The sequence below is a fragment of the Macaca nemestrina genome, chromosome 7 (assembly GCF_043159975.1).
Source record: "Macaca nemestrina isolate mMacNem1 chromosome 7, mMacNem.hap1, whole genome shotgun sequence".
Classification (NCBI taxonomy): domain Eukaryota; kingdom Metazoa; phylum Chordata; class Mammalia; order Primates; family Cercopithecidae; genus Macaca; species Macaca nemestrina.
Window position 1 is genome coordinate 132,312,753 of NC_092131.1, and position 10,411 is coordinate 132,323,163.

Genomic DNA, 10,411 nt, shown 5'->3' on the forward strand with positions numbered 1-10,411 from the left:
TCTGTTAGGACCTTTGCACATTTTTTAATAAGATTGTTGGCCTTATTATTGAGTTCTTGTTGTTCTTTATAGACTCTAAATATGGATTATTTGTCAGATATATGTAAATAAATATTCCTTCCCCACCTGTAGCTTGCCTCTTCATTTTCTCAGGAATGTCATTTGGAGAGCAGAATCTTTGATTTTGATGGAGTCCAACGTGTCCATATTTTTTTTATTTTATAGTTAGTGCATTTTTGTCCTGTCTAAGTAGTCTTTACCCATCCCAAAGTTGTGAAAATATTTTTGCCCATGTTCCCTTCTAGAAGCATTATCGTTTTAGCTTTTACATTCCATCTTCATTTTTGATCCATCTTCAAATGATCCATCTTCATTTTTGTGTGTGGTGTGAGGTAGGGGGTCAAGGTTTATTTTTTTCCCCTATGGATATCCAATTGTCCCAGCATCTTTTGCTGAAAAGGCTATCACTGGTTATCTTGGTACTTTTACAAATCAATTAACTAGATAAGTATGAGTCTGTTTCTGGACTTTCTGGTCTGCTTGATGGATTGGTTTGTTGATCCATACACCAACGTTACATTATTTTGATTCCTGTGACTTCACTTATTGATGACTGTTGAGTCCAGGTCTCTCTCCCACTGTTTGCTCTTCTTCTCTCCTTCTCACTAGCTCATCATTCTCCAGGGCTGAGGGGTAGGGGATTTGGGCTCTAGTCTTAGCTCTGCCTCTAAGTTACTGCAGTTACCACTTTCACTTTCTTGGTCTCCTTTCCCTATCCATAAAATGGTGATAAGTTGAAACAAGATCCCTTCCCCCCAAAAAGACTTGATTTTTAGGTTGATTTCCATGTTCCTAGGAGGGAAAACAAGAGTAGAGGATAGCTCTCTGGAAAATGCTTTCCTGACATTCTAGAGCCCAAAATCAAAGCCAAAAGCAGGAGGGAAAAGCAGTAACCTGACCTCAGCCTGGGAAAATAACCTTTTTTTCTTACTTATTCTTTATCATGCTCACTTTTGAAGACAGACCACTGCACATTAAGTCCAGCCCAGTCCATACACTGTCTAGGAGGCACAGAGTGTCAGCTCTTTCTCACTGTGCCTCCATCTGCCCTGTCATTCTGTCTCAGCTCTGACCCTCCCCAAAGTCTCCCCACCTGCTCAACAATGGCCTAGTGGTTAAGTTCCTGAGTCAGCCTCCCTGTGTTCAAATCTCAGCTTGGCTGTTTAACAAAAGAGTGGGTTTGGGCAAGGTGCTTTATGCCTTAGGGCTTTGGTTTCTTCAGTTGCAATAAAGGAAATAAGAACAGTACCCACTTCATGGGTTGTTGTGAGACATCATTAAGACAATGCATATAAAATGTTTAGCATAATATCAGCCATTATTGTAAATGTTCAAAAACTGTTAGCCACTGTGGTGGTTTTTTTGACACTGCTCCTTTCAAAAGATAGAGCCTAATTCCTCTTTGCTCAAATGTGGGACAGACTTAGTGCCTCACTTCTAACAAATGGAGTGTGTAGGAAGTGATGGTGTGTGACCTTTGACACCAGGTCATAAGGGACATTGCCACAGGAGCCTGTGGAGAGACCTATGTGGGAAGGAACTGAGGCCTTCTGCCAATGACTGGTGCCAACTTGCGAGTTGTGTGAACAATCCATCTTGAAAGAGGATGCCTCAGTTTGAGCTGAACCTTGTGAGACAGCAGCCCTGGCTGACATCCTCACTACGACCTCATGAGACACCCTGAGCCAGATCACACAGTTCAGCCATGCCTGAGCTCTGAATTCCCAACCCACAGAAACTGTATGAGATAATAAGTGTTCATTGCTGTCTTAAACCACCACATTTTGGGGTAATTTTTTATGCAGATCCATATAAATAATTCAGCCACCATTAGTAACGGTAGTAGTGGTAACTGAATCCTATTATCCTTCAATCCCCAGTTCATGTTCTACTGCCTCCAAAATGCCTTTGTCAAGGAAAGAGAAGGTGGTAAGGAAATATCCAATTCCCCCTGTTTCTAAAGTAACCACACCCCACGTTTTAGCTGGGCCATCTGGATTAGAGGTTGTATTTTCCGGCCTCCCTTGCTTGTCTTCCTCTTTCATAGATACCCACGTGTGCACACATAGCCTTGTTCCATCACCCTACTGTGTCCTCTAAGAAACATCTGCAATGAGCCCAAGATATTTTGGATGCTAATGAAAGCTGATTTAAGAAAGTCAGAAGATTTGGATCTAAATGGCTTGAGGGGAGGCGGGGAGAGATAGGTGTGAGGACTAGGATCCTGGGATTAGACTAGGGTTCAAATCTCAGCTCCTCAATCAAGCTGTGGGGACAAGAGCTTAGCCTGTCCTAACTTCAATCCTTCACTTTAAAAGGAAGAAAATGGGGTTGCTGTGAAGAAGTAATGGGCTAGATGAGACCCTATGATAGAAGTAGCATGCGCAACTTCCAGAATGTATCCTTAACAGGAAAAAGTGTAACTTTCTCCTTTCTACCAGTTGCAATGCAGAGATGCTGGGGCTGCCTCCTTGGGTTATAACACAATCTTGGGAATGGAGACCATGAACACAGCACAAAAAACTAGAGGGAGCTGGAGTTCCTAACACCACAGAGCACCAGTCCTGCACCACATACCTGCCGTCTTTCACGTGAGACAGAAATACATTTCTGTCTATCTTGCTTAAGCCACTGATATTTTGGGGGTTGTTACTCACAGCAAAGCCTGATCATAACTGACACAAGGAAGGATGGGAAAGAAACTGTTTATTAAGTTTAGTAAGCTTGTGTGTACCAAATGATGTCACATTCATGATTTCATTTAAATTCACATTACAACCCCAAGAGGTAGACATGATTATAGATGAAATAGAAATAGATGAGAAAACTAACACTCAGAAGCTAGGCGTGGTGGCTCATGCCTGTAATCCCAGCCCTTTGAGAGGGAGGGCGAGGCGGGTGGATCACTTGAGGTCAGGAGCCTGTCCAACATGGTGAAACCCCATCTCTACTAAAAATACAAAAATCAGCCAGGCATGGTGGTGCATGCCTGTAATCCCAGCTACTTGGGAGGCTGAGGCATGAGAATTGCTTGAACCCAGAAGGTGGAGGTTGCAGTGAGCCAAGATTGCACCACCGTACTCCAGGTTGGGAAGACAAAGAATGACCCTGTCTCAAATTAAAAACAAAACAAAACGCTCAGAGAGGTTCAGGTTGAGTGATTTATTCATGGTCTCACAGCTAACAAGAAATAGAGTTGGAATTCAAAACTAAAATTGAATAGATCAAAATGCAAGCTCATTCCATGAGCCCCCTCTCATGTACTCAAGACCCTGGCCTAAGCCTTTTTTCATCTGTCACAGCCAGGCTGCTCCCTCACCACCAAAACCCCTCTACCCCACTTAGCACTTAACCTGGTTGTCAATTTGTCAATTGTTCTGCACCTTGTTTCCTCAAGGGCCCAGATGTCAGCTCCTTGAGGCCAGGACCCATTTCAGGAGGCTTAGTTTCCCAGGCTTTAGCCACTAAGCATTTAACAAACCCTTGCTGAATGATTGGTAGACTTGAACACTTGTGCTAAAGACCAGAAAAGATGAGGAGAAGCCAGGCACGGTGGCTCACACCTGTAATCTCAGCACTTTGGCAGGCCAAGACAGGTAGATCACCTGAGGTCGAGTTCAAGACTAGGCTGGCGAACATAGAGAAACTCTGTCTCTACTAAAAATACAAATATTACCCTGGCGTGGTGATGTGCACCTAATCAGGAGGCTGAGGTAGGAGGACAGCTTGGGCCCAGGAGGCAGAGGTTGCAGTGAACTAAGCACTTCACTCCAGCCTGGGTGACAGAGCGAGCCCCCATCTCAAGAAAGAAAGAAAAGAAAGAAAGAAAGAAAGAAAAGAAAGAAAGAAAGAAAGAAAGAAAGGAAGAAAGGAAGAAAGAAAGAAAGAAAGAAAGAAAGAAAGAAAGAAAGAAAGAAAGAAAGAAAGAAAGAAAGAAAGAAAGAAAGAAAGAAAGAAAGAAAGAAAGAAAGAAAGAAAGAAAGAAAGAAAACAAGGCTGGGGGCTGGAGCTGGGGCTGGGGCTAGCCTGTAACATATCTGCCCTGGGCACTCTGACAAAGCTTTCATCTCACTGGCCAGGATGCTTTCTCTTTTTAATATATATTTTATTACATCAAGAAACAAAAGAGAAACACGCAATTTATGTTGGCCTTTTATCAGCCAACATAAATGAGTACAGATTCCTAACTTCATTTCAGAGGTCTCCATGGCGATCAATATTGCCTGCTGACCAATTAAATCTAACAAGATGCCTCGGAGCAAGAGCGGGTCAGGCAAGGGTGAAAAATCAGGAGTCTGAGGACAGAGTTCTTTCAAAGGTGGTGGAAAGGAGATGTACCCTGGCTGGGTCTCCAAGTTTTAAGTATAAATAGGAGGACTGCAACGGTGCTCAGGCTTCTGATGGAGGCTGAAACTGACATGTCTCAGCCAGAGACCAAGATCACCACGGCAATCAGGGACATCCGTCTGGCACTCCAGGACGGCTTCTAGGTCACATGGGGCTTAGCAACCAGAGGTTGTGTAGGGAAAGGCAAGATCTGCGACTAACATTGACCATCTCAAGTTCAGGCTAGGACCAACAGCCTCCACACTCTGCCCATTCAGTTGAACTATGGTGGCTGGGATAGGATTCCTCTGTGATTCATGGTAAAATTCTCACGGTTAAATCCTCGTGGTAAAATCACTATCAAACAAAAAAAAATCAGATATAATATTATTCAAAAAGCACATATTTGGTGCCACTATGTGCTAGACCACGTAACTGGCCTTGAGAAAATTGCTTCACGTCGCCATGCCTTAGTTTCTTTCACTGTGAAATGGGAATGATAACGCCCACTTGCAGGGGTATTTCAAGGAACAAAGAGATTATGGGTATAAATGCAGCTTCTGGCCGGGCTCAGTGGCTCACGCCTGCAATCCCAGCACTTTGGGAGGCCAAGGCGGGCGGATCACCTGAGGTCAGGAATTCAAGACCAGCTTGGCCAACATGGTGAAACCCCGTCTCTACTAAAAATACAAAAATTAGCCAGGTATGGTGGCAGATGCCTGTAATCCCAGTTATTTGGGAGGCTGAGGCAGGAGAATCGCTTGAATCTGAGAGGCAGAGGTTGCAGTGAGCCGAGATCGTGGCACTGCACTCCAGCCTGGGCAACAAGAGTGAAACTCCGTCTTCAAAAAAAATAATAACAATACTAATAATAATAAAATCAGCTTTATTCTCTGGGCTTTTGGCTTTGCCAGTTCTCACCATAAGCTCCCGTTTTCTGGAGAATGTTTCAAGGCCCTGTGTCCTTTATCACCAAAGAGACTGAATAATATAGAACCATTAAGCACAGTACAAATCCAACAGCTTATCTCTTGCCATAGAAAGCAGATCTTCCATTTAGTTGTAACATTTACCACCACACAAGCTTCAAGGCTGGAAGGTCAGGCAAAGCACTTCAGGAGCTAGTGGAGGGCCAGGAGCATGCTTCAAGGAGCTTGCCACATCACAGGAGTTCATGCCCTGGGCACTGGGGAGGCCCTCACTCTGCAGCACCAGGTTCCAAGCATGCATCCAGCTGCCCTCCATGACCTGCCATCTGGGCCCTGTGCTTCTCAGGAGATAATGACACCAACTGCACCAGGCATTCCTGAGGGACACCCAGTTTTACACAATGGGGGGTGATGTTTTCTATGTTCTTTCCATTTTCCTTCCAATGATATTCAACGGCTCACTGGCCTTTGGGGCCCGCCAGCACTTTGGCAGTATGCACAGTACCCTGTGATGAACAAGGCATGCAGTCATCTGTGACCTCATCCAAACCTCACCAAACACTCTGTGCAGGGACAATGAAACAGATCGTTCAGAGGCTGAAATTAAGGCCCAGGAAAGATAAATAGCTTATCCAAAGCTAAATAGCTAGAAATTGTCTTCCTCTGTTTTTTTTCCCCCAAATGGCTGTTGAATTTATTTGCTTGATCAATAACGGTCCTGGGAAAAATTAGTTAACCAATGCTGAGACATTTGTAATGAAATACTAATTTTAAAGTTGTCTTCCTCTTTCACAGACACCCACACAAGCACACATAGCCTTGTCCTGTCACCCGGCTGTGTCCTCTAGGAAGCATCTACAATGAGCCCAAGACGCCAACAGAACGTTAATTTAAGAAACAGTCAGGAGATTTGGATCTAAATGATTTGGGGAAGTGGGGAAAGGGAGGGGTGAGGACTAGGATCCTGGGGTTAGACTGGGGTTCGAATCTCAGCTCCTCAATCAAGCTGTGGGGACAAGAGCTTAGCCCACCATGACTTCAATCCTTCATCTATAAAAGGGAGATACTGGGGTTGCTGTGAAGATTAATTGAAACCTCTTGTTAGTGGCATACAGCAAGTGCCCGATAGATGTTATTCCACTCCTCCACCCCCACTCCACACTGGAACAACTTGCCTCTGATCTGTGCCATCTCGTTAAGTCCCAGGATCCAACTCAAGAGCACCTTCCTTCCCTGACCACCCCAGTCCATCTTGATGCCTTTCTCTCTAGAATTTCTGTAGCATTCCTGGTCTTAAACACACGATTTAGGGGCTGTTTATTTGCCAAGTGGGTTTTGGACTAAGTGAACTTGAAGGGTGAAGCCTTTTCCTAGATATTTGCTCAATCAATGGCACGGAGCTGAGCGTAGTAGGTGCCTGATAAACACAAGAGTCATTCTTCCCTCTTTCTTGCCCTTATTGCATTTTTTGAGTTTCCTGGAGTATGTCACTATTAATCTGATATTGAATTGAATCAAACCTAGAAGAGCTTAAAGGCAACCACAACCCTAAAGATTTTGTGTGTGTGTGCACATTTTCTAGCTTGTGGCAGAGAATGTCAGCTGTCCACCAAAATCCTTTTCCCTTCCTCTAGAGTAATAATATTGTAGTTGGCACACAACTACCTAGCTGTGGACCACATTTCCCAGACTCCTTTGTACTTGAGTGTGACCACGTGACCACGTTCTTGCCAGTGGAATGTGAGAGAATTGCAAGCCCAACACCCTTTCTACATCACCCCAAGGGGTACCCATTTTTAATTACTTTAATCCCTTCCAGGGGCTGATGTAGGAGAATTGCTTGAGCCCTGGAGGTCGAGGCTGCAGTGAGCTGTGATCACACCACTGCACTCCAGCCTGAGTAACAGAGTGAGATCCTGTCTCGAAAAAAAAAAAAAAGAAAAGAAAAAAGAAAAAAAAATCCTTCCACATAACCACTTTATAAAGAAGAACTCACATATAAAACCCAAATGTGCCTATAAAATAGGAAGCTACATGATGTGAAGCAAGCCACTTTGCCTTTCTGGGCCTCAGTTTGTCCACGTGGAGGTGGGACTCTTCCAACTCTAACACTGAATGAGTCTAGGCTGGACTTCCATTCTCTTCACCTCTCTCCTCTCACGTGCCCCCTACTAGCTGCTAGGCAGGTTGGGAAACAGCAGCCCCCCTGGATTCCCTTCTAATACGTCCAAGTCCTGGTTCTTTCTGACTTACAAAGGGCTTCCTGCCTCCATCATGTTTGCAATACTGTTCTGTTCTGTTAATTTCCTGGAAAAAAATTTTTTTTCCTCAGAGATTCTGCTGCAGACCTACCTCCTCCTAGTATTAAAAAACCCATAGGCCCATCCCAGGTGGCCTCCATCTCCATCAGCTGCCATGGTGGCCAAAGTCCCCACACCTGGCCCACACAGCCCCGCCAGCCTACCTTCAGCTGAGGACCAGCCAGCATGGGAAGCACGGCGGAGCTGCCCTTACAGGCAGTGCCTTGGTTGAGTGCAGGGCGCTTTCGTCATAGCACCCAGCATGGAGGTGTGGCCACTATGCATGTGTCAGTACAGCCACTTCCAGCATTCCAATCTTAAAACACTCCCACACCAAGTAGTCAATAGCCACTGCCTCTAAGGGTCCCCTCCAAATCCCCCCACAACCCCAGTCACCTTTCCTGGTAGAGGGACCCACAGCGGGGCAGCAGCAGCTCCAGCACGTTCACTTCATGCCTAAGTCTGTGTTCATAACTATATATTTTTTCTTTTGTTCTTTTCCTTTTTTTTTTTTTACATTTGCCAGTTTATTACAAAGGATATTACAAAGGAAACAGGATGAAGAGGCACATAGCCTGGACGCGGTGGCTCACACCTGTAATTCCAGCACTTTGGGAGGCCAAGGTGGGCAGACTATGAGGTCAGGAGTTCAAGACCAGCCTGGTCAACATGGTGAAACCCCATGTCTACTAAAAATATAGAAATTAGCTGGGCGTGGTGGCGCTCGCCTGTAATCCCAGCTACTCAGGAGGCTGAGGCAGGAGAATCACTTGAACCTGGGAGGCGGAGGTTGCAGTGAGCCAAGATGGCGCCATTGCACTCCAGCCTGGGCAACAGAGTCAGACTCTGTCTCAAAAGATAAAAAAGAGATGCATAGGGCAAGCTATGGGGACACAGAGCTGCCATGCCCTCCCTGGGGCACCGCCTTCAGGAACCTCCACCTGTTCAGCTGTCCGGAAACCAGCTGTCTCCAAACCCAGGTCTCTTGGTTTTTTTATGGAAGCTTCATGACATCTACATTCCTTCCCACAGGGCATAGGGCAGGACCCTCTGAAGGGAGAGTCTTATAACCTGTAATAGGAGAGACAGGGGAAGATTAGAGTCCTGCCTTGGGGTTGCTGAAGGGAGGGCAGGAGAAAGTCGAAGGGATTCTGCTTCCTGAGTCCTGCTCCTGAGGCCTAATGCACCCAATGTTAAGCCTGTAACGAGTGCTTTGGGAGTGGCAAGCCAGGAACCGTGGACAAAAACCCATATACGTATACATCATAACACCACAGGTCACCTCCTGGTTTTTTAACGTGGACCCTTTACATCAAAAGAATATACATGATCGTTAGTAATTAGGCCTAGTCCGTCATGTTGTATGAATGTCTCCTAGGCTGAAGGCACTCAGGTATACAGGCTTCCGTTCAATCCCATCTGAGTTCCAAAAGCAGGAGTGATCTCAGCAAACCTATAGATAGCTTCACCCTTTCAGGCATCCGAGATCATTGAGACAGTGGCATCTCTTGCTCTGAGACTATTTATTTATTTATTTATTTATTTATTTATTTATTTATTTATTTATTTTTAGACAGAACCTCACTCATGTTGCCCAGGCTTCAGTGCAGTGGCATGATCTCAGCTCACTGCAACCTCCACCTCCCAGAGTTCAAGTGATTCTCCTGCCTCAGCCACCCAAGTAGCTGGGGTTACAGGTGCGCACCACCATGCCCAGCTAATTTTTGTATTTTTAGTAGAGACAGGGTTTCATCATGTTGGCCAGGCTGGTCTAGAACTCCTGGCCTCAAGACATCCACCTGCCTCAGCCTCCCAAAGTGCTGGGATTACAGGTGTGAGCCACCACCCCCATTTGCATTTATTCACTTATTTACCCTCAGCTATTATTCCTCCATTTCTTCATTTGTCATTTATTTTTACCCACACGTTTCCACCTTTGGAAGGGACATTAGGTTCGGCCACTGTGCTGATCCAGATTTCCAGTAGCTGTAATTTTTTTTTTTTTTTTTTTTGAGACGGACTTTCACTCTTGTTGCCCAGGCTAGAGTGCAATGGCGTGATCTCAGCTCACCACAACCTCCGCCTCCCGAGTTCAAGTGATACTCCTGCCTTAGCCTCCTGAGTAGCTGGGATTACAGGCATGTACCATGCCCAGCTAATTTTGTATTTTTAGTAGAGATAGGGTTTCTCCATGTTGGTCAGGCTGGTCTCGAACTCCCGACCTCAGGTGATCCACCTGCCTCGGCCTCCCAAAGTGCTGGGGTTACAGGTATAAGCCACCGCACCCAGCCTGTATTCTTTTTCTTAAAGAAAGTCCCCAAGCTGCATGTGCCTGAGGCCCCACAAACCCTGGATGCCCCTGTCTGTTGGTGGTTTTTGGCCATGGGAATGTGGGAACAGGTGGGTTCATACACCCTGGGGTGGAACATCCACCCACGCCCTCACCATCCACTCAGTGGGAATCTGTTTGGTATGGGTCAAATTGTGTCCCCCAGAAAGATATGTTGAACACCTAATCCCCAGTACCCCAGAATGTGACCTTATTTGGAAGTAGGGCCTTTGTACATGTCATGAATTAAGTTAAGATAAGGTCATGCTGGAGCAGGGTAGGCCCTTAATCCAATATGACTGGTGTCCTTATAAAAGGAGACTCAAAAGACACAGACCCCTAGCAGAAGATGGCCACGTGAGGGCAGAGGCTGAGATGGAAGTGCTGTGGCTGCAAGCCAAGGAGCAGCGAAGACGACCAGCAAACCCCAGAAGCTAAGAGAAGGAATGCAACCGATTCTTCCCTAG